Raw genomic sequence first — 27787 nt, 5'->3', positions numbered from 1 at the left:
CGCCCCCGCCCCCCTCAGCCCACTTATCTCCCGGCTCTTTCGGTTGACAGGGTGCAAAGAAAAGTCACCCGACTTGTGGCTGAATCGCAATGTTTCGGTGTACCTTATAAATTCATACCTTTTCTCCCGCCCTCGCCTTCCAATTGAGCGCAGGCCTCAATTCGATTTTCCTTGCTGTTGGGCACATTTAGCGGCGCCTCTATGGGCGAAGTTCATTTCTAGGCAAATGTATTCAAGAGCTGAGGGGGATGAATAGGACCGTGTGTCAGCCGCCCCTAATTGGGATTAAAGCACTTCGGGCCATATGCGGAGAGTGACAGAAATTCTCAGGTTCCATTGTGCTCGGCCTTCCACCCGCCTGGACGCTCCTCCTGGAGAGAGAGAGAACGCTGCTTCGGCGGGGCTGGCCCAGAGGAGCGGAGGGCATGAAAGAGACGGGCCCTGCCAAGAGGGAGAAGAAGGTACAGGCCTCTCTCCCCACTGTGGAACTTGCCAGACCAGCAAATGTTCCTGACAGCTTCTAAGAAGAAAGGTGGGGAGGGGGTGGGGGGGAGAGAAAGGTGATTTAAAAAATAGCACACACCAAATTAGGTGACCTAATTAGGCCCTGATGAGATGGTGGCCAAAATAATGTCACCAAAATCCTTCTTCAAAACAGCCATAATTACTGTTGCAAAAGGGGTGGTGGGTAATAAGCATGGTGAGAAAAAGGCTTTAGCTCTGTGGGAGGGCACCTGCTTGGCATGCAGAAGGTCCCAGGTTCAGTCCCCAGCATCTCCAGGTAGAGCTGGGAGAAGCCCTTGTCTGAAATCCTGGGCAGCTGCTGCCAGTCCATGTAGCCAGTACTGAACTGGATTGGGCCTGTGATATGAGTCATAGAATCATAGAATTGTAAAGGTGGAAGCTTTAAGACTACAAAATGTATGATGCAGTGAGAGTTGCCTGAAAACAGGCCGTGCATGAAACTAGGTGTTTATAAAAGTTTAAGATAGCACATCATACATTGAATGTGTGTCCAAAGAAAATAAAGGCCTTTAGCTAGAGGAAATTGCAGACGAACAGAAGTAGAAGCAGCACAAAATGAAGTTTGAACATGTGACATATTTCTCTGAAAATCATTTATGGTGGCTCAGTCTATGTGTTATTTCAAGTCCAGCACCATTATTCTGCAAACACCACAGCACGCTGATGCTTCTATTGCTGTTTACAGAAACACAGAATTCAATCCCTGCAATTACATATTGTAACATAAATAGTCTAATGAGAGAAAAGCATCTTCTGGTAAGTTTTTTTAAATTCATATTAAAATATAATAATAACAACCTCTGCATTAGACACCACATTTTGATAGGAGCAGGATGATTCTCATGTCTCCCCATTGCGGATCTCTTCAGCATTCATAGTGGCAGATGTCATTCTTGTCATTGACCACAAAGGTAATGCAAAATGTTTTGGTTCAAGCCCAAAGACCTTGCAGTCTCCCTACAGGGTTAACCCCCAAGCCCTGTGATTTCATTTTCTGTATGCTTGTGGGTTGAATGGCTGTCGGGAAAGAGGTCAGAGTTTGGTGGCAGCCAGTTTTCAATGGCACGCCAGTAAATTCTGTGTCAAAATGCTTCTTCAGTGAACTCTGCTTGCTGGAGCATTTGCTTCCAGTCTCTGGGTTTTATCCATCTTGGAGAGGGAGCTAGTGCAGCTGTGGGTGGAGAGATAATAGCTGCATGGCCACTGAACCAAACATGCTGCCAGAAGGGGCTAGGATGGCGCACACATGCTTCTTGGGTCAGAAGCTGATAGACTTGTTCCTGCAATAAGGGAATTTCAGCCATGTAAACATCAAGAGTTCTAAATCAAAGCTTGCTCCCTGTCCTTGAGCCTGCCACACTGACTGCTTCACCCTTTGTGTTTTTTAGGTGTTTACACCTAAGGTAATTTTAACTGTACATATAAAAATGCAAAGTACAGGTGTCTGGGAAACATGAACATCATATCATATCAGGTGATGTTTAAATATGAACATCATATTGCAGCTATTGAGGTCCATGATTGAATGTGAACTGAGTAACAAACCCAGATAAATTCATAATTTTAATGGGATTTTCTTTTTACTTTTAAAAATAGCCCTAAAATTTAATAAAGGCTCCCAGGGCAGCTTACAGGTTACTATAAACAAGGCATCCCTGTCATTAGCATTACTCTGTCTGTCTGTCTGTCTGTCTGTCTGTCTGTCTACCCAAAAGGAAAATGCTCTCGGCTCCACTACTAGAAGTGGCTCATGGTGTGATTACACAAGAAAAGGCTCTTCTCAGTGGTGGCATCTAGACCTCTGGAACTCACTCCCTGGGAAAATATGGTTATCCTTCTCACTACTGTTCTCACTACTGGTCAGATAAAAACTTACTTATTCACCTGGTCAATGGGAAATTAAGTGTCCCAGGGCCCCACATATTACACTAAAGGATATCACATATCACAATGCTAAGGAATCTGCACTGGCTGTTTATTAGCCACTCAGTCAAGTTTCCTGAAAAAATATTTCCCCTTCCACTGCCAAGTAAGGGCATCCAGATTAGCAAATGTGGCTTGTCTAGTTTTCCCAAGGCCTGATGTTTATTGGCTTGTGGTTACTTAGAGGTAGGCTTTTTCACTGGTTCTTGTCGTTGTCTTGTTCGGCTATGTATGTGATAAAGGGGAGCCATATTGGGGTGAAGGTGTCCTCTTCTATTTGTCCCCGTGTCAGTTTCAGTTTACTAGTTAGTTTTTTTCTAGCAAGGCCATTTCCCATACAATTTGATACCATTGGCAGCACTGTTGTGGAATGCCCTTCCTTCTGAAATATGAGAGGCTGCATGCATACTTGCATTCTGCCAAGTCTTGTTTAGGCAAGCATTTCCATGAACTTGAACTTCTTGATCCAACTATTAATTGCTTTCTAACTGTTTAATTGTCATACTTTTAATTGGCATAGTTTATTGTATATTTTAAATATGGGCATTTAATGGATTTATAGAATTAATTTGTGGAATTGTTTTAATTATGTATGGATTTTATACTTGCTTTTATGCTTGTAAGCCACTTAAAAGCCATTATAGCATATAAGCAACATATAAATCTAGTAGTAATAATAAACACAATAATTCATATTCAATTACAATAAACCAGAAATAAGTCTACTAAGGATAGATAAATCAGTTGACCACGTTGTCTGGGGTTGGAGGGCATTGGAGTCCAATAATATCTGGAGGCATCACATTGGCTATCCATGTTGTAAGGGTGCAGTGGTGTACTGGAGGAGGGGTGGGCACATATACCACTAATTTCTCTACAAATATGATGACATCATCTGTTGAGGTGCTATTCACCAATCCTCTGCATGCCAAATGAACAAATTTTCCTCAGAGAGAAACCCACCAAATAAGCTAAGCAGATGAAGAGGTAGGTTACATTAGCATGGAGGGCTAAGAGTCAAATTGGCACCTGGAAAAAACAAAAAGTCCCTCTATTATGGCCAACCAAAATGTCACAACACAGAAAGCAAGCTTCTGAGTCTAGCAGACAATATTGAGTTGAGATGGACTAAAATGGCCTGACTTAGTCATTGGCAGCTTCCTATTTCCCTTTCCCCCTTACAACTCTTAAAGTTGCTGTTCTCCTTCAAATCTGCTCACTTTAGCACATCCTTTTCCCTCCCATGACTAGATCTATAACTTAGCCAGCTCCTACCATAGTTTTGCCTCTAGATGTGTAGGTTCCTGCTGGCACAGGAAGGATAGAGATATTTGGGAGTGGGCTTCACAATTCAAGTTTTCGGATAACAAAGGCATATACAGGGACCCCAATATGCATAAAATGGTGTCAAGCCCAATTATTGGGCCCCTCCATGCGTTCTTTTTATTGTATCCTCATGATGATTTGTGCTCATGATGGTATCAGTTTGGTTATACACACAATGCTGCTTTCAATGCTGTTTGCATCTGCAAAGGTTTTGAGTAGACATACTGCTTTCTCCAGTTAGTAAATATAATAAGAGCCTGTTGAATCAGGCCAATAGTTCATCTAGTCCAGCATACTGTTTTCAGGCCAACCAGACGCCTATGCGAAGCCCACAAGCCGAATCTCAACACAAAAGCCACTGTTGGCCACTGAGACAGCAGAATGCTTGACTAGATGGGCCTTTGGCCTGATTTGATCCTGCAGGGCTTTCTTATGTTCTTCTTATGTTCACATCTGTTATGTCACCTGTGTGGTGGAGTAAAGGGAACATGCAGCTCCTCCACTATGTAGAAGGTCCTAGGAACATCTTGATCAGTACTCGGACATTCTTCAAGCTTTCCAAAGCCCTGCTGAAAAACTGTCCAGTTCATAACCCATCTCATATGGGAACTACAACTGGATTTTCCCCAGTCACTGCCATGGGACCAGATAAAATTCAAATTTACATATTCATTACATCAAACTGCAAATTGCAACCACTGTGAAATCTTTTTAAAAAATATTTAAACACGTTATCTTTATTTCTACTATATTCTGTTCAGGTTCTCTCTTCTTGCCTACTAAGTCCTTTCTAGTATGGAACATTCCTGCGTCAATTTCTATTTCCTTTCACACTCTCTTGCCCTATTAGCTCAACTGAAGATGCTGGTCTAATTGCTTGCTTTGTGGCTTCTATGAGGCTGCCATTATCTAGAAACCCTTTCTTGACCTTATTCCATGCCTCAAGCTCTCTTCTTTTAATCCTTGAACATGCACTTGCCCTGTTAGTCACTACTGACACTCACACATACCCCAACACCCTGTTCTGCTCCATAATGGCTGGCAGAAGATGGCAAAAAGCACATTGCTGAAGTGATTCTTTGTATTTTCCAAATGAAGAACGGAAACTACTAAAACGGGGTGAAATGCTACCAGCACTATGTCAACACAAGATCATTCTGTAAAACATGAATATACTCATGAATCTAATTCATTTAAAAAGGATGAAAATGAGAGCAGTTGTAGAACATCTGCTTTGCATGCAGAAGGTCCCTAGTTCAATGCCTGACATCTTGAGGTGAGGTTAGACAAAAACCTGGAGAGCTATTACCAGTCAGTGTAGACCAGGGGTGTCCAACAGGACAGTCGCGAACCTGAACCCCCTCCCCCCCAAAAAAGGGGTAGATCACTGCCAGTTTTTTATTCTTCAGAATAAAAAACTGCGAGTAGATCGCAGTTTCTTGGGAGTTGGATGTCCCTGATGTAGACAGTACTGAGCTAGATGGCTCAGTGGTTGTGGCTCAGTATAAGGGAGCTTCATGTGCATTCACAATCCACTCAAATAGAAATACTTTGAGCCCCAGTGATTTCAATGAGAAAGTTGAAGAAATGCATGCTTAAATATCTCCCACTGAAATAATTTCCATCAGACGTACTAAACCTTGGCTATATCATGTCTTTAATAGTGAAAATGACTTTCACATCTGAGAAAAAATGTGTAAATAAATTATATAGCACAATATTTTGTTTTGTTTTCCAATGGTTCCCTGAGATGCTAAGTATGCGAATTGTCCACTGTAAATGTAGGAGAAGGTTTGAGGTTTAAATCTGTAGATTAAAATTTAAACCTCCCACAAATATGTTGGAGAAATACAAAAAGTAAGAGGACTGTGAAATATTTTAGCAGAGTAAAACACATGCATTTTACAGCTTACTAAAGCTTAGGAATTAGGCAGTTACACATATTTACCCCTTTTATTTCTGGTTTGCTGATTTCCCCCTCTTCACCCCCATTGCAGAAACTGACCCACACATTTTTTGTAAGATAAACATAAAATGTTTATTTAAATTTCAATGCAGGCAGCAAATACAATCCAAGTAAGAAAACCTCTCGGTTTTAAAATATAAATTTGGCTTCAAAATAGACTGCATGTGTTTGCATCCCTCAGACAAAAGTCTGAAAAGTTTGGAAGCATGGTGAAAAAACAGGTGGAAGGAAGTGTAAAGGATCTCGTTGGTTACAGACTTCCGGCCCAGAGGTGGCCGAGGAAGTGACCACACACAGAGGGTCCTCTCTAGGAAGTTTAGGAGCTTTCCGTGTACCAGCCCTGTGCTTGTCTAGCAAAACTCGCATTTGTGATTTGGCTGCAAACCCCACAGTAAACGATTGCTTTTTATTGTAATGCTTCTTTTTGTTGTAGTAGATTGTACGCCCTTTGGGGTAGAATTCTTATTTTGATTGTGTACAGCCGTCTTGTGCATTGATGGTGCTATATAAATAAATGTTAATAATGAGGCCAGCACTTATGTAGGTAGTGGTCCAAGTGAAGAATCTGTCTTCAGGGGCTTCGTTTCGGAAGCCCTTTATTCCCAGTACAACCATTCCTCCTTGTATGCTTCTGGCCAGCTTAATGATTCTACACACACGAGTAAACTGTATAACCACCAGATGGTTCATAAATCCCACTGATTAATCCCAGTGGGATTTTTTTCAGAGTCAACCTACATTGGATTGCGCTGACAGTGTTGGCGGGTATAACTCCACAAAGCGCTCTGAAAATCGAATCGAAATGTTGTATTTTACTATGGTGCGCTTGAATCGTGACTTCTCCTCCTTGGACCTTAAGGGCGATTTGTCTTGCCTCCCTCCTTCCCACTCCGCCTGTGAAAAGGAGCCTCTCTCTGTCTCTTCTTCCCATCAAAGCCCGAGGAAGAAGAAGCAGCGCTGGTTGAGAGAAAGTCAGACGGATCACGATCTGACCTCCCCCCCCCCCCCCCCATTCGCTGCGAATTCGCCTCGGTTGCTTTACAAGAGAGCAGCCTCTTCGCGTGGAAGGAAAGGAGGAGGAGGAGGGAGCGAGATGGTAGCTGCTGCTGGAACGACGATGCGAAAGCACCAGGGAGAGGGGAGGCCTGCTCGGCTGCTGGCTGGCTGGTAATCATCTAAATGGAGAACGAGGCCGACTTTGCCAGGGAGAAGAAGGAGGAGGAGGAGGCGGAGGAGGAGGAGAGGGTTTTGCGCGAGAGGCGCACTTTCTTTATTTTAATGAGGGCGCATAATGCTGTAAACTGGGTTTGCATCCTCTTCTGTCTGGCCAGATATCTGCCGAGAACAAATCCAAGTTTTGCACACACGCACACAGCCAGTCAGAAACTGTTCCTTACACTTAGTTAAACATTCCCTCCTGGTTAAACAGTTTAGGGAGGAGAGGAGAGAAGGACGGTGTGGATTTGAAAACAAAAAAACCCAAAAACCCTCTTTTCCGTATGATGATCTGAAATGAATGATGTTGACAAACGGAAGCCTCCTCTGAATCCTGCCTTTTTAAAAGGGACTTGATAAAGCTGGGCTAGCCATGGAGAGAGAGAGAGAGAGAGAGAGAGAGAGAGAGAGAGAGAGAGAGAGAGAGCTTGTTGACTGATGGGCCGCTTTAGCGCTGCTGCTGAAGATTCCTGCGCACGCTTATTGTTTTATTCTTATTTATTAAATTTCTAAACCGCTCTTCATTTGAAAATTACAGAATTACAGGGCGGTTTAGAGTATATCCGAGAGTGAGTGCCACTGAACTTAATGGGACTTATTTCAGAGCAGACAGATAAAGAGCATTGCGCTGCTAATTTATTTTAAGGGTTCAGCAAACTATGGTGGCGGGTAAGGCTATCAGTGGCTGGCTGTGTCAGACGTACAGAGAATACTAGTCACTGGGGGACAACAGCGGGAGACGGCCGCTGCTTGCGGTTTCCCACAGGTATCTGGGATCCAGGATGTTGAACTCGATGTACCTTTTTAAGGTTTAGCATCACACTATTCCACACGAATGCACATTTTAAAAAATCTGACTCGAATACAAAGAAGGCGATTAGAAATATTTTGTACTGATTATGAACACGGAGTGGATAGCTTTTTTTGCTTCTATTTAATGTTACTTCCCATAATTTAGTAACACGGTGGCTGATAATCGGCTGCTCTTTCATAGCTCCCTGAGAAGTACGCTTCCTTCTGCCTAATAGTAAGACTCCCCGAGGTTTTAGCGTAAGTCGTTTTAGACTTCCCGGCTTTGGATAACGCCGTGCAATTCTGGGCTGCAATAGGATTCGCCTCTCTCTTAGCAGTTGCTTGCTTTTCGTGAGACTTTTCTAAAATGAAAACCACACATCTTTCCACTTGCCACCAGTCGGTAGTTACCTGGGTCTTCCTTGGCCCCCAATGGGGACAACATTTGCCGCCTCCAGTCTGTAGGGACCTCACCTGTTCTCCAATAATTCTCAAAGATAATAGACAAAGGCTCTGAAATTACATCCGCAAATTCTTTTAGTACCCTTGGATGTAGCTCATCAAGCCCTGGAGATTTGAATACATTTAAAGTAGTTAGGTGTTCTCTTACTACCTCTTTTCCTATATTGGGCTGCAACTCCCTCCTTACATCATTTACTCTGTTATCACCAGGTTGGGCATCACTGAAGACAGAGGCAAAGTAGGTGTTGAGTAGTTCCACCTTTTCTCTGTCACCCAATAGCATTTCTCCATGTTCCCCACTTGCTTGTTCTTCCTCTTACTTTGGACATAGCCGAAGAAACCTTTTTTATTATTTTTAACCTCTCTTGCAAGCCTGAGCTTATTCTAAGCTTTAACCGGCTTGACTTTCCCCCTGCAACTGTTGGCTATTCATGTATACTCCTCCTTTGTGATTTCCCCTTTCTTCCGTTTCTTTATACATGCCCTTCTTAATTCTCAGCTCATCTGTAAACTCCTTATGCAGCCACACCAATTTCCTTAGATGCTCCCCACTTTTCTTTCTTGTTGGTATTGTCTGCTGCATTTGGGCCTTCAATATTTCTCCTTTTAGAAACTGCTATCTTTCTTGGACTCCCTTATCATTGAGTATTTCTGACCATGGGATCACACACAGTAGCTCCTTCAGCTTTTCAAAATTCAGAATGCATGTCCAACTACACTCGGTTTCCCCTTGCCTCTGTATCCTGAAACCCAGGAGAACATGATCACTTCCTCCCAAGTTTCCAAGCGCTTCCACTTCATCAATCAATTCCTCCCTATTGGTGAGGACCAGGTCCAAGATAGATGGTCCCCTTGTTTGTTCTTCCACCTTCTGGGAAATGAAATTGTCAGCAATGCAATGGTGGAGTTTGTCAGACCTTACACTCTGGGCAGAGTTTGAGTTCCAACAGATATTGGGGAAGTTGAAGTCCCCCACAGTTACTATTTCTCTCCTTTTTGAATGTTTGGTAATCTGCTTCAGTAAGGTATCATCCAAGTATTCAGTCTTAACAATCATAACAATTATGTTATGATTCAGATTTCATAAGTGTAAAACAGTAACCACTGCCCAGTGTGGTGTAGTGGTTAGAGTGTCGGAATAGAACTTGGGAGACCAGGGTTTGATTCCCCATTTGGCCATGAAGCTCAGTGAGTGACCTTGGGCCAATCACTGCCTCTTGGCTTAACTGACCTCACAGGGTTGTTGTGGTGATTACATGGGAGGGACCATGTATGTCACATTGAGTTCCTTAAAGAATGTAAGGTCAATAAGTCACACACACAACCCCCATTTATATTCTTATTCTGAAAATGTATCCAGCGTTCCAATCATTATATACTTGGGAGTAGAATTCATTGAACTCAGTGAGAATTCCTACTGAGTAAAAACATGCATAGGATCGGGCAGTGGCATGCACACTTGCCGTTAGAGTTAAGCCCTGTTGAACTCAGAAGGATCCCCGCCCCGCTGCGTAACATTCCCAGGATCTTGCTGCAGAGCCCGAGAAACCAGATCCCCTCCCTTTGTGTATAAAGCAATGGGCTGATTATGCATATTCTGGAAATAATGAGCCCAATCTGTCTCCCGAGATGACTTGCCAGTGGAAGAATTTCTGCATTTTCATCACAGGACACCTGAAGCTGTCATTATTGACTCTATTTTGCCAGGAGGGGCAAATCAAGTTGCTGGCTGCGTTGGCCCTCATTTCACATAAATATCAAAATTACTGGCACTCACCATATAGCCCCAACATGCAACTAACTCAAGCAAGAATCTAATCTCCTCATTTGGCATGTTTATCTTCTGAACAAAGCTGGGTCTAGTGCGGCTGCCTTATGGGCAACTTCTGGCCAGTGAGGCAGATGTGAAAGCACACCCCTTTTTTCTCTGAGTAATTGGAGGTGGGCTACCTTAAGTAGAAAGGTGGTAGAATGCTGTGCTGCACCCCTCAGGTTGCAAGAGTGGGGCTGCATTTTTTAATGCGCTACCAATGAAAATTCTTCCTGCATGTTTTAAAGTAGATTATCAAAACCTATCCCCAGGGTAATCACTCATTTTCAGTCCAGCCTACTCACAGGGTTGTTGTGACGGTGAATTTGGGGAGGGTGGAGAGTCTTGTATGCTGCCTCAGCAGAATGTAAGTGTAAAATACATAAATGTTTTACATGCAGGGAGCTTTGCTCATGGAATACAATAGATAGACAGAAAGATATTTCAAAAACATGGCTTCCTGGCTACAGTCTTATTAGCACTTTTTAAAAAAATCTCTCCCCCACCCACCCCTTTTATCTCATTTTGGCCTAATGGTTTCACCCATGGAAAATTGATCCTCATAGTTTTGCCTACAAATGTTAGAGAGAAGTAGGGATTCCCCACCCCAATCAACTATGTAATTCCAGTAATAAACATAGCTTTCTTATTTTGCAAACTTAGAGTATCAGTGTGATTGTACCCAGGGTAAAGTGTGTGGGGTTTTGTATTAATTTTACTTCTTCTGAGCATTAAACTCCAAACACCACCATTCACGTTTCTCTACAGAAGTGTCTCTACACCTTGATTCATTAGCTCCCTTTTCTCCCCTTTGGGCTGTGGGAGATCTGCAATCAAAATTACAATTATGCTTGCTAAATAAGCATACGAAGGGGTTAAGTTTCAGAGTTCCTGTATTCCTAAAGAAGACAGGTCTGTGTGATGTCATATCCCTTTCTTCCTGTAGCAGGAAATAGGACTGAGGAGTTTAATATTTTCTCCTTCCTTCTTGCCTCAGTCTCTCTCTTCCTTTGAAGCCAACAATGTGAGCAGTTGTACATCCTTGAACTCTGCCCAAGCTACATTTTGCAAATTTGTATTTTATAACTAAGAAGTATTTTTGCCTGCATACTACTTTGATATATTTGCTGCCTGCATTGAAATGTAAGTAAACTTTTTATTTTTAACACTAAAGCATGTGGTTGATTCTTAGGAATAGGGACAAAGAGGGGAAAGGTCAGCCAACCACAAATAAGCAGGAATAAGAGGTGTAATTGCCTAATTCCTAGCATCTAGTAAGCTGCAAAAGTGCTTGTGTTTTTACTCTGCTAAAAGGGCTTCACAGCCTGTTTACTCTCATATTTCTCTCACACACATGGTACGGAAGGTTTAGAATGTAATTTACAGATTTAATCCTCAATGCATCTCCATCATGGGCTGCTGCCAAAGGAACACCAGAACAGCATCTCACAGTTCCCCATTTATTCATCTAATCTATTTATTTTCTTTCTGCCTCCTCTTCCATTCTATTATTTCTATTTGTCCCGAGTTTTGTAGTCAGCAACAGCACATGCGGACTTTACTCCTTCATAAAACCACATGTTGGGTGAGTCTGAGATGTAAAAAAAAATGCCTTGGAGCATCAGACACTGAGTGCAACAGGATGAAAAAACTGGCACTGATTCCACCCTGTGGCTCTGAACTCTTCAAGAGCAGGAGGAGTTGCACAAAACAGGAAAAGGCTCTTGGGACCTTCTGACTCAGGAAATATCAAAATGCTTTCAGCGTGTTCCTAGGGATGTGGGTGGCGCTGTGGGTTAAACCACAGAGCCTGAGACTTGCCGATCAGAAGGTCTGTGGTTCGAATCCCCACGCTGGGGTGAGCTCCTGTTCCTCGGTCCCTGCTCCTGCCAACCTAGCAGTTCAAAAGCACGTCAAAAGTGCAAGTAGATTAATAGGTACCACTCCGGCGGGTAGGTAAACGGCGTTTCCGTGTGCTGCTCTGGTTCGCCAGAAGCGGCTTAGCCATGCTGGCCTCATGACCCGGAAGCTCCCTTGGCCAATAAAGTGAGATGAGCGCCGCCGCAACCCCAGAGTCAGCCACGACTGGACCTAATGGCCAGGGGTCCCCTTTACCTTTATGCATGTCTACTCAGAAGTAAGCCCAGTTGTGTTCAGTAGAACTTACACCTAGGTAAGTGTGTATAGAATTGCACCAAGGCTGTGCATACACCATACATTTAAAGCATTCCCTCCCCCCAAAGAATCTTGGGAACTGTATATTGCTAAAGGCTGGCAATTGTAGCTCTGTACAGAGTAAACTACAGTTCTCAGGATTCTTTTAGGGGTGTGAAGTGTGTTTTTAATGAAATGTGATACACACCAAATGAAGGCATATATATCTACATCTTTGAAAATATATTTGTAAATATATTCTGGTATGATTGAACTGTGACTCCTGATGGGGCCTGTTGCTGGTAAGTGGGCATAGGACAGCAGTCTGAACTGCACCACTTTGGGGTAAATAGAATCGTGGGGCAAAAGGTAAAAAATAGGTCTTCTTCTTGATACTGATGCCACTGAAAATTTCTCTAGAAAATGGAAGCCAGGATGAAGACGATAGCATAGTTCTGAAACGCATGCAAATGACCCAAGGAAACTCAGATCGTTGTTGATTTTCCATCAAGCATGAGCTCTTTAAGGCTAATTAATTCAATCTTTTCCTTTCTCCTCCCTCTCCCCCACCACTTTCTCCTTTGCTAGGTTTTCTGATTACTTCATCTCTCTCGGCAGCATTTGTCTGAGACGGAAACTTCTCTTGGTGTTTCCATAGGCCACTTCTTTCCATCTTTCCTACTCAATGTATTCAAAAGGCAAGACGTCGGGTCCTTTCAAGGTTCGCCAAGTTTACCTGAGTGGAAAATCACACACACAAACACACACTCTCTGGGGAGCGCAAGACGCACAAAACGCCTTGCGCGATGAATTATCATTAAACAGAGCAGAACTTTATAGAGAGACAGAGGAATGGTGGGGGGAGCCACTGAGGCAGGGAAAATGCGCTTAGAAGTGCCTTTAATTTCCTAATCGAGTTAAAGCAGGTTTGGAAAGCGGGAGGCACCGGGACTGGAGAGGGAGACGCTTCTCGCTCCATCCCAAGCGGCGCAGGCGAGCACCTTTGACTTGGTCTCTTCGCTCTCTGCATCGTCCTCAGCGCCAGGCACCTTCGGCATCCTTCTTCCCTCCCCACGAGTCTTGTGGGATTGAGGCTTTAGGAGTCCTGAGCTGTCCTAAGGAAAAAGAAACGGAGAGAGAGAGAAGGGCTCTTGCGTTAATTAAATGAGGGAAGCATGCCAGAGAAAAGGGCAGGCAAGCCAACGAGACTGGTGTGGTGGGTTGCAATTAGGCACCAATGGAACAGCCTGCTCTGGTCTCTGGGTGTAAGGGAAGAGGCAAAGCGCTTTTGACATCCATGGCGAAAGCCGACGGATTTCATCTCAACTTTGCAACCGTGCTTCCTTAAGGGTTCCGCAATATGATACAGAACATTTCCATAAGTTGCATTCTTTCTCCCTTGATAGTGTGGCGCAACGGCGAGGGGGCTGACCTTGCTGGCGAGCTGGGAGACAAGCCCACCTTCTGCTTTTTTTAAAAAGCTCATTATCTGATCCCGGAGCCAGTCGCTGTTTCTCATATTAGCCTACCTCACAGGAATGTTGTGAGGATAAAACAGGAGAATAAAACAGGGCGAGGATGAAATCAGTTTCTTGGAAGAAGGTGGGATTGACCTGCTAGGCTCCTTCCAAGGCAGCACTCCTCTCTTCGTCTTCAGTGATCACCTCCTGCTCAAAGCTCACCAAGGCATTGTTCTGTTTTCACGAAACACCTTGGCACAGAAACAGCCGCCTCCTGTTCCACTTTGTGAATATTGCGCCTTCTTGTAAATAGAACATTCAGCCGTGTCGGTTCTCTTGCTCTCACGCACAAAAACCCAACTTGCATCAGGACCACTATCCACACCCAGCCAGTGGCACTCTCCTCCAGGAGAGACTCTTGACAATATAAATTTTGAGAATGACTTTCCTGAAACCTTGAGAGTGTCAATAAAAATAATCATCACTGATAAGGCAGGGCTGGGGAACCTATGGACTTCGATATGTTTCTGGACTCCCAGCTCCCATTATGCTTGACCATTCATTGCCCATGCTAGCTGAGGCTGATGGGAACTTGGAATGCAACACCATAGGGCGGCGGTTAAGGGGTGCGTGTCACCCTCCTGTTTTAAGATATAATCCTCAAACCACTCAATATGGTGTCCGAGTTCGCAGAACATCGAGAAAAGGAATTCACAGCAAATCGCCTCTCCGTTGTGATTTCTTATTTCCATTTACTTTCCTCCTAGGGAAAGAAGGCTGCGATTTTCACGTCAGTGGGATGTACTCCCAGCTCTTAAGAGTGCAGTCCTGCAAGTCTATGCAGGAACCAGTCCAGCTGAGGTCACTGGGGCTTACTCCCAGAAAAGCATCAGGGCTGCAACCTTAGCCCTGAAAATGCTCGCCACGATTTGGTGGCATTTTGGTTAGTCCTAATAAAGATACTTTCTAGCTATGAATTTTGCGAGGTTATTTCTTATTCTTTCTCACGGACCAAGATCATTGCTTTTAATGAACCTTGCATGTGTGTCTGGGATTAAGGGAATGGAATATATATTATCAGAAAATATTTAAAATAATATTAGTAATAATGACATGAGTACTCATAAGACGCGTGCGCCATCTTGTAGAAGACGTGTGATAGAAAAATGGGGTGTGTCTATTCTAATACTGCGCTGGCAGTTTTTAGAAGCCTCTATCATCATCACCAGGCAGCACCACGGTTCACGGGGACCACCTTATCCGTTTTATATTCAGAAAGTCGACAGTCTAACCCCAATTACCTGGGAGTAAGCCCCACTGAATTCAACAGACCCTTCTTTGAGCCGACACGGTTAGGCCTGCGCTGTTAATCAAGCAAACGTTGCAGCCCTGGCAGAATGCAAATACTTCAGTGTCAACTGCGCTCGAGCGGAAGCGATCTGCCTTCTCCCTTGGCGCCCTCAATACACGACGCCTTTCTTCATAGCAGCTACTAACCCCATTCCTCCATCTGGACTTACCAGAGAGCACGCTAGTCCTGCAGAGGCAGGCTACTAGCTAGCCTGCAGTAAATGCTGGGCACAACGCAACACGAGGAATCCCACTCCCCCCGCCCCTTCCAGGGCTCCTGCACATACGTGACAGGTAGAAATAAAGCAGGTGCAGTTTTTTCCAGACACTGAGAGGCAGCGATAGAGAAAATGTGATATGCACACATTTATCCAAACATCTAGCTCGCCCCGTCCCTATGGCTCCAACGGCCATTGTGGTCATTTAAAAATACAGCGGCCCAATATATATAACCTATGATGCTAAAACAAATTGCAATGTAACGGATAAGTAGCAAACAACACCTTGGGAATAACTTCCGAGTCACACTTTTAGGATATGGGTACCAAAAGGGTTCGCTTACACCCCAGTGCTAGAAACACTTTAGCCAAGGGCTAAAGGCAAATGGGAGAGTTAAATGCGTGGTTTACAGTCCTCACGTCTACTCAGAAGGAAATCAAGGAGATCAGTGGGGTTACTCCCGGGTGTGTATTGGGATGCAGCCTAATCTCTTCGCTTTAAATCAATAGGAGGATCTATTCGAAGAGGACTCAACTTTGGTCGGATAGTGTTAGGAGTTTGCAGTCCACATCAAGCAGAAGGCAACGACAAGGCTGGTTTGAGAGTTTTAACGGATCCCTTCGCTTCTTTGGTCGGGAAATGATGTCCATTCATCGCCGCAGGGCTTGCTTACTTACTTCATCAGGTAGGATAGGTTAGGGTCGTTGGCCTTTTCTGATGGATCACATCGGAGCTGTTCAAGGCAGCTTCGCAAACTTTCCACATTCAAGCAATGTGTTTAGGAACAGGGTAGATAACGTCCGACTAAGGTTTCCCCAAGCAGCCAACTGAATCTCAGCAGGCAGCTGCCCTGGACTTCACCTTGGCCAAGACGCAGAGAGTTTCAACGCACCGCCTAGTAAAGAAACGGGGGTGGGGTAGTTCCTTGTATTTTCCATTAGGTGGAGGAATGTATTTGGCCAGCTTTGCAAGGGCCCAGTCTGGGGAGCAATAACAGTGAGACTTCAAGGGTGGAAAATAAGAAAGCTTCGTTTCTTATAGAATGCAGATATTGGCTAGTAAGGAGTTCCTGCCTAAGCTAACCTAGTCGGAGATGCAAAGGAGCCCTGCTTCGTCTTTGATTTCTTCAGGAGAGACAAACAAAAGGAAGATGTCTCCTCTCCTTTCAGCTTCAGAAGCGAGAGGGAGAGACAAGGGGTCGTGGTGGTCAGCAACCCTAAGAATAGCAGTCTGACCGTCTAGGAAATATCAGCACAAATTAAGTTAGATTAGAAAGACAGTCTAGGAAGCTTGGAGGTTCCTCTCTCTGTCGACTTTCTCCCCATGCAAACCCCACCAGCCGTAAGACAAGGTGAGTTGTATCCCAACACTTCCAACAGTTTTAGCAATACAGGAGGAAGGACCGGTCTGTAAATGTCTGGAGGCCGGTTTAGTGTGCTGGTTAGTGTCTTGAACTAAGTCTGTGGAGACTCGGGTTCAGTCACAAAGCTCAATGGTTGACCTTAGAATAGTGACTGTCTCTCCGTCTAACATACTTTGAGGGTTATGAAGATACTGAGTTAGACTACGGGCCCATCTTGCTCCTTACTGTCTATATGCCAAGGATGGAGAACATGTAGCTCTTCAGATGTTGTCACACTACAACTCCTATCATCCCTGACTGCAGGCCCTACTGGGAAGGGCTGCTGGGAGTTGGAGTCTCATAACATCTGCAAGGCGACAGAGACCTCCTCACCTGTCATGGTTCTTTTCACCGTCTAACTTGATGAACATTTGGAAAGCTTGCGCACTATTTTGTGGTATTTTGATTGATCTAACAGAGGTATTGCCCTAAATATGTACCCAAGGCAAAGTCGAGATCAAAACCCTGGTGTTACGCCCTGTTAGATGTGCAGGCTTGGGGCTGAATCCGACTAAGATACCGTCAGAGCAGACCACTGAAATAAATGGGTTGGAGTTAATTATGGCTAATTTCACTTCACTGATTTCAATGAATCTACTCTGCGTATGGCTTAGATGCTTGTTTTGGAACTGAGACCACTCCATTACATTCATTAGCATTCACATTCATTAGCAGCCAAAACTTTCTCTTCTCTTCTCCGTACCCAAAATGCTCTCCCACCAGGTTCAAGCAGCGGATTGACACACGGGGTCACCAAGAGTTGCTCTTTCCATCCACCTCCCGCTCTTCCCTCCCCACTCCCCAAACTCAACATATAGCCTAAAAGGCCACCATTTCAGGAAAATCTGAGACGTCTGTCACATTACCTAACTTAGTGAAATCATAACAAAGGGCTCCATGAGAAGTGACAGAATAGAAGCTGGAAGGGCTTTTCAGATCCAGTTACACTTCTTTGGTCGTCCCTGATTTCCTCCTTGAAATGTCTCACATTCGCCGCATGTTTGTCGGGCGAGGCTTGATGGAAATCAAAGGCATCGAGTTTTGTGCTCCTCGTTGGTTTCCTGCGGGGGGGATTAGATAGGATATCGCAAACACGAATTTTTATTGTCAGATCTTACAAAGGGGGTGGGGAAGAGCAGCGCATGAAGATATGCTGTGCACCCTTACAATACATTACCTACTTACACACAGGCCTCCTGCGCATCATAAGAAAATGGAAATTGGTCCAAACTAATTATTACGTGAGGGTGTGCAGCAATCAGATCATTTCAACCCAGAGGAGCAGCGAAAGTCGCTGTCCTCCATGCGTTCTTGCGCTTAAAGATAACACTAATGCTTTTTAAGATATCCGCCTATTTAGTTCTGGCATATCTGTCTCTCCATCGTCCTGTCTTTGTTTCCACGAGGATCTCTAATTAGCCAGCTTGTTCTTCGGTCTGCCTATTATCTGTCTATTCTGTATGCCTATGAACGTGTGTGTGTGTTTCAAGAGATGCAATGGTGAATATACTAAATATGCTTGTCACGCACAAGGCTCCTCTTTGGATAAGCCAAATGTGACAGCTAATTTCGTATTACGAATCTGAGGGAGTCTAATTTTACCTGCAGGTTCTTGCCTGCGATTCCTTCATCCTCCGTCTGAGTGTGTCCCTCTGAGCAGCAACCAGGTCTCGGTGGGAGTGGGAGACAGCACAGCACACGCAGCCACGTTGGAGTTTTTGTTTCTCATCGCGTCTTGCCTTCCTTGGTTTGACAGAAATACACACACACACACACACACACGATCGGCAAGATGATTCTTTTTGTTTTTTTTTTTTTTATAATATATTTATTAAAGTTTTCAAATAAAACATATATTAGATAAGCACTTATCATTGTCCATTTAACATCTCTCAATTGTTACATGGGACTCCCCCACACCTCCCGCATACACTTACATCATTATTAAATTAATTTCAAACAAATTATCATTTAACTCATCTTAATTAATAATCTTAATTTGGTTTGACATATAATTCAGCCTTAAATCTAATTTGATGGTAGACAATTGTCTGCACTGGCATCCAATTCAGCACTCAGCCAAATTACAATATTTTTGTAAATAGATCTTAAATTTCCTCCAGTCTTCTTCCATCCTTTCTTCTCCCTGGTCTCGAATTCTGCCGGTCATCTCGGCTAATTGCATATAGTCCATCAGTTGCATCTGCCATTCTTCCACAGTGGGTAGCTCCTGAGTTTTCCAATTCTTGGCAATTAATATTCTTGCTGCTGTTGTTGCGTACAAAAAGAATGTTCTGTCCTCTTTTAACACACTCTGGCCGACAATACCCAGGAGAAAGGCCTCTGATTTCTTAGTAAAGGTGTATTTAAACACCTTTTTTAATTCATTATATATCTTCTCCCAAAAGGCCTTCACTCTAGGGCAGGTCCACCAGAGGTGAAAAAATGTTCCTTCATTTTCCTTACATTTCCAACATTTGCTATCAGACGAATGGTATATTTTAGCCAGTTTAACAGGGGTCATGTACCATCTATACATCATTTTCATCACATTTTCCTTCAACGCATTACATGCAGTGAAGTTCAGCCCAGAGGTCCACAACCTTTCCCAATCTTCAAACATAATATTATACCCAATATCCTGCGCCCATTTTATCATTGTTGATTTTACCATTTCGTCATGTGTGTTCCATTTCAGCAGCAAGTTATACATTCTTGAGAGTACCTTAGTCTTAGGTTCTAACAGTTCAGTTTCTAACTTTGACTTTTCCACTTGGAATCCTAGCTTTTTGTCATTTTTAAACACTTCTTTAATCTGAGCATAGTGTAACCAGTCTCGCACTTTGTCTCTCATCTTTTCTAAACTCTGCAATTTCCAGTTGTCACCTTCCTTTTCTATTATCTCCCAATATTTTGGCCAGTTGGCCTCCATATTGGCTCTTTTCCGAGCCTTAGCCTCCAGGGGTGACAGCCACCTCGGAGTTTTATTCTCCAGTAAGTCTTTATATTTTGTCCAGACATTAAAAACTGATTTTCTGACAATATGGTTCTTGAAGGCCTTATTTATCTTAGCTTTATCATACCATAAATATGCATGCCATCCAAACGCATTATTAAAACCTTCCAAATCCAAGACATCCGTATCTTCAAGAAGTAACCAATCTTTTAACCAGCAGAAGGCTGCAGCTTCATAATACAACTTTAAATCTGGCAGGGCAAAGCCCCCTCTTTCTTTCGCATCTGTTAATATTTTAAATTTGATTCTGGGCTTTTTGCCCTGCCAGACAAATTTAGAAATATCTTTCTGCCACTTCCGGAAGCACTCTGTCTTGTCTACAATCTGCAATGTCTGAAACAGAAATAACATTTTTGGCAATACATTCATCTTGATGGCAGCTATTCGGCCTAACAAAGAAAGTTTTAATCTTGACCAACTATCCAAGTCTCTCTTAATCTCTGACCAACATTTTTCATAATTATCTTTAAATAAACTCAGATTTTTTGCTGTTATGTTTACCCCTAGGTATTTAACTTTTTTAACCACATTTAGTTCTGTCTCTTTCTGAAGCTGTTCCAACTCAATATCTGTCATGTTTTTCCCCAAAACTTTAGTTTTTTGCTTATTTAACTTAAATCCTGCCACTCGACCGAAGTTTTGAATCAGTTGTAGTACTCTTTTCAAACTAGACTCCGGCTCCTGTAATGTCAGAACTAGGTCATCTGCAAAAGCTTTAAGTTTATATTGTTTCGCTCCGACCTGAATCCCTTCCACCAACCGGTCCCCCCTAATCATATTCAGGAGCACTTCCAGAACTGAAATAAACAGTAATGGGGAAATCGGGCAGCCTTGTCGTGTACCTTTTTCAATTTTAAACTCTTCTGTAACCACATTGTTAACTATCAGTTTAGCCTTTTGTTCTGAATATATTGCCTCAATCCCGTTCTCAAACCCCCGTCCCACTCCCATTTCTTTTAAATTCCCCTTCATAAATTTCCAAGAAATGTTGTCAAAGGCTTTCTCCGCGTCTATAAAAATTAAAACTGCTTTAGTGTTTATGTTTGTTTGTAAAAGTTCCAATATGTCTATGATGTTCCTTGTGTTAGTAAACATATGTCTGCCCGGGAGAAAGCCTGCCTGGTCTTTATGGATTATCTCACTTAAAACTTTCTTAAATCTTCGTGCCAAAACATCTGCAAATATTTTGTAATCCACATTTAAAAGGGAGATGGGACGGTAATTCTTGAGTTGTGTCTTTTCAGTTTCTGACTTTGGAATCAATGTGATAAATGCTTCTTTCCACGATTCAGGCGCCTTCTTCCCCTCCATTATTTCATTACTGACCTCCAACAAAGGTTGTATCAAATAATCCTTCAATATCTTATAGTAGTTAGAGGTCAGTCCATCTGGCCCTGGTGATTTGCCCTGTTTCAGACTCAGGATGGCCTGTTCAATCTCTTGTCGTGTTATTTTGCCATTTAAAATTGTTCTATTTTCTTCTGACAGCTTTGCTAATCCATTTCTCTCCAAAAATTGTGTAATCTCTATTTCATCTTGTGGCCCTTGAGTATATAACTTTTTAAAATACCTCTGGAAGCACTTTCTAATCTCTCCCGGGTTCTGAATGTTCCTTCCTTCAACCTCTAAGTTTGTTACTGTATTTAATCTTTGTCTCCTTTTCAACTGCCAAGCTAGCAGTTTCCCACATTTATTTGCCGATTCAAAAGTTTTTTGTTTCATTGTTTTAATCTTCCATTCTATTTCCTGATTTATCAGCTTGGAATATTGCGCCTGATAAAGTTTAATTTCTCTCAGAATCGGTTGGGACTTCGGGTTAGATCTTAACTTCTTCTCCAACTCTTTGATACTTTTCAGAATTTTATCTTTCTTTTCATTTTGCAGTCTTTTCTTTAAGGAATTCTGTTGAATCAAGAACCCTCTCATCACAGCTTTACTTGCATCCCAGATAGTTCTTTTTTCCACCGTAGTGTTCAAATTAATCTCAAAATAGTCCTTTAAGGTTTTTTGGGCCTTCTTTACAATTCTTTGATCTCTAAACAGGCCATCATTCATCTTCCATCTAAAGGAGCCGATTGGGATCAATGTCATATCCATTCTCAAGGCGTTATGGTCGGAGCATGTTTTGGGGCAGATTTCCACCTTCCTCACCTTAGGTGCCAGACTTCTAGTTATCCATATTTGGTCGATTCGTGTCCAAGTCAGTTGAGCTTCAGAAAAGAATGTTCCTTCTCTTCCCAGGGGGTTTCTAACTCTCCAGATGTCAACCCAGTCCATATTGTCAGTCATTTCAAAAAAGGTCTTAGGTAGTCTTCCCTCTTTAGTAATGTTCTGGTTCTGTGACTTATCCATATTTGTTGATACGACCCCGTTCATGTCCCCCATCATGATGACGTTGTTGTAATCCAGATAATCCAGCATGATCTCGTGCAACTTCTTATAAAAATCCGATTTTCCTTCATTTGGAGCATAAATTCCTAATATCAAAATTTTTTCTCCTTGATACTGTACTTCTATTGCGAGGATTCTTCCACTTTCATCTTTAAAGAGAAATTTTGGTGAAAGGCTCTCTTTTGCATAGATCACTACACCTCTCTTTTTAACTGTATCCGATGATATAAATTCTTGACCAAGCCTTTTATTTATTAACACCTTTCTATGGAGCCTAATCACATGTGTTTCTTGTAAGCATATAATGTCCAATTGTTCCTTTTTTAAAATATGAAAAATTTTAGACCTTTTTTCGGGACTGTTACAGCCATTTATGTTCCAACTCAAAAGCTGCAGAGACATCCTGGATAGGTCTGGTTATTCTTTCTGGGGTGGTACCTTGTTCTCCGGTCCTTGAGGATCCGAGGGGGCGGGCTCCCCTGGAAGTTCTGGCGCTGGCAATCCAAGTCCTTTGTGGAGGTCTTCTCCGTGTGCTCCCAAAAACTTGTCTCTATCTTCCACTGTTTTGATTTTGGTCTTTCTCCCTCTGTAGGTAAAGGATAATCCTTGTGGAAACTCCCACCTGAAGATAATTGCGTTGCTTCTCAACAGTCTTGCCAATTCCGTGTAGTTAGATCTAAGGTCCAGCAACTGCTTAGGAATGTCCTTGTAGATTTCAATTCTCTTGCCCAAAATGTCTAGTGACTTTTCGTAGTGCAGGCCCAAAATCTTGTCCCTTTCCTCCTTTGATCTCAGTGTTATCAAACAATCTCTGGGCTTCTCTGTCCTTCTGACTCTGCCAAGCCTGAAAGCAGATACAATTTTAAAGTCTTTTTCCTCTAACTTCCAAAACTTGGCAAATTCCTTAGTTAGAAATTCAATAAAATTATCTTCTTCCACCTCTGGTATTGACCGTATCCTCAAGTTGGTCTCCCTGTTTCGCAGTTCTGTCATCAAAAAGTAAATCTGATGTTCTCCAACTTGTTTGCTGAGTGGTCTTACTTCTTTCTCAAGTTCTTCCAATCTTTGACTAGTATCTTCAGCCAGTTTGCGATTTTCACCTACAGCCTCCTTTAATTCTCCAATAGACTGGGCATTCTGTGCAACTTGTCCAGTCAGCTTATTCAAGCTTTCTGTGTTCTGTTCAATTTTAGCTGTATGCAAATCAGCCTTCTTGTCCAGAGCCTCCAGTTTCTCCAAAATTTTCTCCAAGACAGAGCTACTTGTCCCTGAAGCCATATCTCCCAGGTGCAGCTCCTCTGTCTCACCCTCCCCTGCCTGTATTAGGGAGGCCGCCTCTATGTCTGGAGGCAAAGTGGAAGGCAAGGCCGGCACAGAAGATCTACGCTGTGAGGCTGCAGATAAAGTTAGAGTTGTTTGTTTAGTCCTTCCTCTTCTCCTTGCGCCACTCATTCCAAAGTTATCTGTAATCCAAGGTCAATCCAAGTTGTTCCCATGAGAAAGCAGAGTCCCAGATGCAATAGTCAAACAGAGGCCGGGAAAGGGAAAGTAAAACAAAGTCACTGCTGTAAGTCCAAAATCCTCTAGAGGGAGCTTAATACGTCTTCAGGGAAGAGATCAAATCCAAGTTAAAGTTATAAATTTAAATCCATGTCTATCGCCTCCACAATGTATTATTTTTAGCAGAGTAAAACTTAAAGCAAAACAGTGTTTCTTACAGTGCCTTGACTGCAACAGTTTCAAAGTATCCAGTTCCAACTCAGAATGTTTCAAAACCTAAATTCAATGTATCCAAAGTTGCAAACTGGTGCTCATCCAGGCAGCTCCAGCACCAGAGATTCTTATTTATTTTATAATCCACTGGTGCCACAGAAGAAGGATATCAGTGCACCCCAAATATGACCAGCAAAAGTCAATAGCTCAAAGTCTTTCACTCAGAAAACTGCTTTAACAGGGTGCCAGCATTTAGTTAACGCATAACTTTTTGTCTCCACTCCTCCTGCTCTTTGCTTAAAGTTCAGTATAGCGGGAGATGGGCTTCCTGCTTATCCTCACTCCGTTTTCAGCCAGATTTCAACTTTTTTAAAAAAGTTTTAAAAGTTTCATAAAGTTCTCAAAAAGTTTCAGAAAGTTGACAAAAGTTTCAGAAAGTTTTCAATGTCCAAATTTACTCACGGGTTGTAGTTTCCAAAGTTCAGAAAAGTTGCAGGAAGAAAGGACAGCGCTGACCGGCAACAGCAATGCGGCTTCACTTCGCTGTTTGCGCAACGACCCACAGCGCCGCTACCCCCTCCGCGATCCGGAGCCCCTTACGGGGTCCCTTCAACGTTTTGGGGGCTGCTTCTGGCGCCCGCCGGGTCCCGAGACCACAGGCTTCTGCCACCTGTGGTTTTCCTGAATGGGTCTCCGCTTCGCCGTAGCGGACGACCCGTTTACAGCGGAGCTCCCTTCTCCTTACTCGGAGAAGGCAGCCATTACCGGTCGCGCCGCCTCCGGAAGCCAAGATGATTCTTTTTGTAGCAGCTCCTCGAGTTGTTCCAGAGCGACAAGTGATGGTGGCTGGCGCCTTTTTGGGGGGACCAGATTCGGGACATGCACAGCTTCCAACATCACCATCCTCTGCCAGGCAGGCAACCCAGCTCCCGACCTCTTTTCCCGACCTCAGAACCAGGCAAAGGGCATTAGGAGCAACTACAACATCCTTTTGTAAACCCGCCCCTCACCAGTGCAGTGCAATGCAGAAGATGCGTCTGAGGTTCCTCTATGCTCTCTCAGGGGTAGCCAACATGGTGCCATCCAGATATTGTTAGACTGTGATTCCTGTGGGATGTAATCCACTGGGAGCAGTCAAATACAACATTCCTTGTTTTGCTAGAGTGGACATGCAAGGGAATGTTTGGTCCAGCCAGTCCAAACTTCCTGTTTCTCCTGGCCTGGAGCATCCTTCCTTGCATGTGACTAGTGGGTGGTCGTGACCTTTCCAGATCTGGTAAAAAGGCCAAGGCATGCTGCCACTCTCTCTCTTTTCCATCTTCCTTTCATCCTGTGAACTTCCTGGAATGAACTGCTGGCTGCCAGCCAAGCAGTCCCTCAGGTCATCTCCCTGAATATTCCCACAATTCCCACTATCACTAACCATTGGTCATTCTTGCTGGGGCTGGTGGGAATGAGTCTAAAACAGGCATAGGCAAACTCGGCCCCCCAGATGTTTTGGGAGTACAACTCCCATCATCCCTAGTTAACAGGACCAGTGGTCAGGGATGATGGGAATTGTAGTCCCAAAACATATGCCAGGCTGAGTTTGCCTATGCCTGGTCTAAAACATCTGGAGGCCATCACTTTGACTACTCTCATGGTAGCCTGAGAAAACTTATGGCACAATACGGGGGTTGTTCTGGTGACACAGGACACTTTGTTTTTGCCACAACACTCTTAACAAGACTCACCCCTCTGGAATAAGGTGCCTCAGTGGGCATCCAGCCTGGGATTTCCCACTGATCAACCACCGCCATGGTATCTCAGTGGTACCTCATTTGCCTTCTGTGCAGAAGGTCCAGAAGGTCCAGCCCCTGGCATCTCCACGTGGGAGTAGGAATACTCTCATCTGAAGCCCCGGACTTCAGGGCCATTGGAGTAGCCTGCTGGCCATTGGAGTAGTCAATGTAGATGAAACAACGGTCTTGCTCAATATAAGACAGCTTCCCATAATCCAATTTCCCATGTGGGGCATTTTTCTTTAAAGTATACATATAGCCTGATGCCGTGCATATTTAGTCAACTAAGAACAGTGGTCCTACTCTATGTAAATGCAGTAATGGCTGCAATTTGCTACACACTTGTGTATTTTTTTCATATTTCTATTTTTATTAAAGCTTGAAAGAACAAAGAACAATCAGTATACAGAAAGAAACATCAAATATCAAACTCATGTGTGAATGTTTACTAATGTTTATCCTGTCTTAGTGTTTTTGTTAACTGCTTCGGGATATTGTTATACCTGAAAGCAAATATGGAACTGAAATAATACGCTTAGAATTGGGTTGTGTGTATACATAGGATTTCAGCTATTATTGTACCCTAGGTCACATCTGACTAAGAAGAAGAGCCGAGGTAGGACTGAAGCCAACTTTACAGACCTTCATTCTGGCTTATTACAATTCAGAGTCTCAGGTGTTCATGGGTGGACTATGATTTCTTAATGACTGAGGAAATGAACTCTGTCCCCAGTCAGAGAATAACAGCTCATAATTCATAACCGCTACGTCCCAGGGCTGAAACCTAGCACTGATTAACTCTAAAAACTGTTCCTCTAAAAGACATAGGTGCTGATAGTAAGTCTGGAGATGGTTGATTCTGGGGTTGTGCCCTTTTAGATTCTTGGATCTAAAGCCATTTTTTGCTTTGTACATTAGTATTTAGCTAGATTAGGCCCAGTTGTTCTTTGTTAGCCTGTGCAGTGCTTTCAAGTCTGCCGACACATGATGCCATTGGGATGCCCCACTGACCAACCTGTTAGCCACATTCTACACTTGCTTCAGCTTCTGCACAGTCTTCAAGGGCAGCCCCACATATTGTAAACTGCAGTAGCCCAGATAGGAGGTCACTAGAGCATGGACTGCTGAGGCCAGACTATTTTGGCCCAGGAACAGTCATAGCTGGCAAACTAGCTTAAAGTGGGTGTAAGCACTCCTAGCCACAGAATACAATTGGGATGCCATACCAGTGACAAATTGGAATTTAGGCATACTCCCAGACTCCTTCAGGGGAAGTGCAAAACCTCCCAGAGCAGATAATTCCCAGACACGAGGACCCCCCTCCCAGATTATGTCCCTCTTATCAGGATTCAGTTTATTGTCTCCCTACCAGCCCAGTACTGCTTCCAGACACTGATCCAACACCTTCACAGCCTATCCTGATTCAGATGGAATGGAGAGGCAGAGTTATTTCCATAGTGAAGTACTCAGCATTTGGGAACCAGGGGATAATAATCTACCTCCCAGTAATGGAAATAACACATGGACATGAAGTTTGCAGCTAAATGAGATCTTCCCAGCTTTAGGACAACACATGAGACTTTTCAGGGTGGGGACAGTGGTAATCATGTTGCTTGCTTCAGGACAACATCAAGTCCTTGCTCTCCACCTAGCCAAAGGACAGCACATGTGTACTGGACTCTGCTTCTGTGAAAGTCCCAGTTGCTTGCTGATAATGTACATGCATTTGTTTTGGGCCATTTTTTGGAGGATTGCAAAAGACAGAGAGCTTTAGTTGGCATCTCCTACAGGTATTTTGGCCACTCATGAGGAGCTTAAATTAGTATGTAACTGGTTTTTTTATATATACTTTGCCCCCCAAAATATTGGGGAGTGTGGTTTTGTGGGGTACTGGGACACCTGTTAGAGAGCCCAACCCCCCCAATTTCCTTACTCTTGGTTGTCTGCACAGAGCCTCTACCCCAAATTCTTGGATTTTGTGTCTTTGGGTGGTGACCAATATTAGTTATACTTAGAATAATAATTGAAATTAATGAACATTATTAAGTTAGGTCTATAACTTTAGTGGGTCTACTCTGAGTAAAACTTATTTGAATCCTTTGAGACCCATAACGAGAAGCCAAGGAGATGTTTGCATATGCATGTTCTGTCTTTCACATCCCCTTTCGATATTCACACCCTTTTTGAAATAAAGGACCTTCAAAGTTTCCTATATAATGGAGAGCAGTCAGAAAATTCTCAAAACAGCATTTTCAGTGCCACTCACACATTGACCGTCAGAT

General features: G+C 43.3%; 1 long non-coding RNA gene across 1 annotated transcript; it reads left to right on the top strand.

Moving 5' to 3' along the window:
* Positions 1-341: 341 nt before the first annotated feature.
* Positions 342-14610, top strand: LOC310759285. The gene is made up of 4 exons (XR_014546299.1): positions 342-461; positions 1211-1281; positions 11017-11162; positions 14401-14610. It is a non-coding gene; the product is annotated as an uncharacterized lncRNA (long non-coding RNA).
* Positions 14611-27787: the final 13177 nt, after the last annotated feature.

Source organism: Podarcis filfolensis (assembly GCF_964270895.1).
Source record: "Podarcis filfolensis genome assembly, chromosome: 3".
In the NCBI taxonomy this organism is placed as follows: Eukaryota; Metazoa; Chordata; class Lepidosauria; order Squamata; family Lacertidae; genus Podarcis; species Podarcis filfolensis.
The sequence above is the reverse complement of the archived record's forward strand: the minus strand, read 5'-3'. Positions and strand labels throughout refer to the sequence as shown.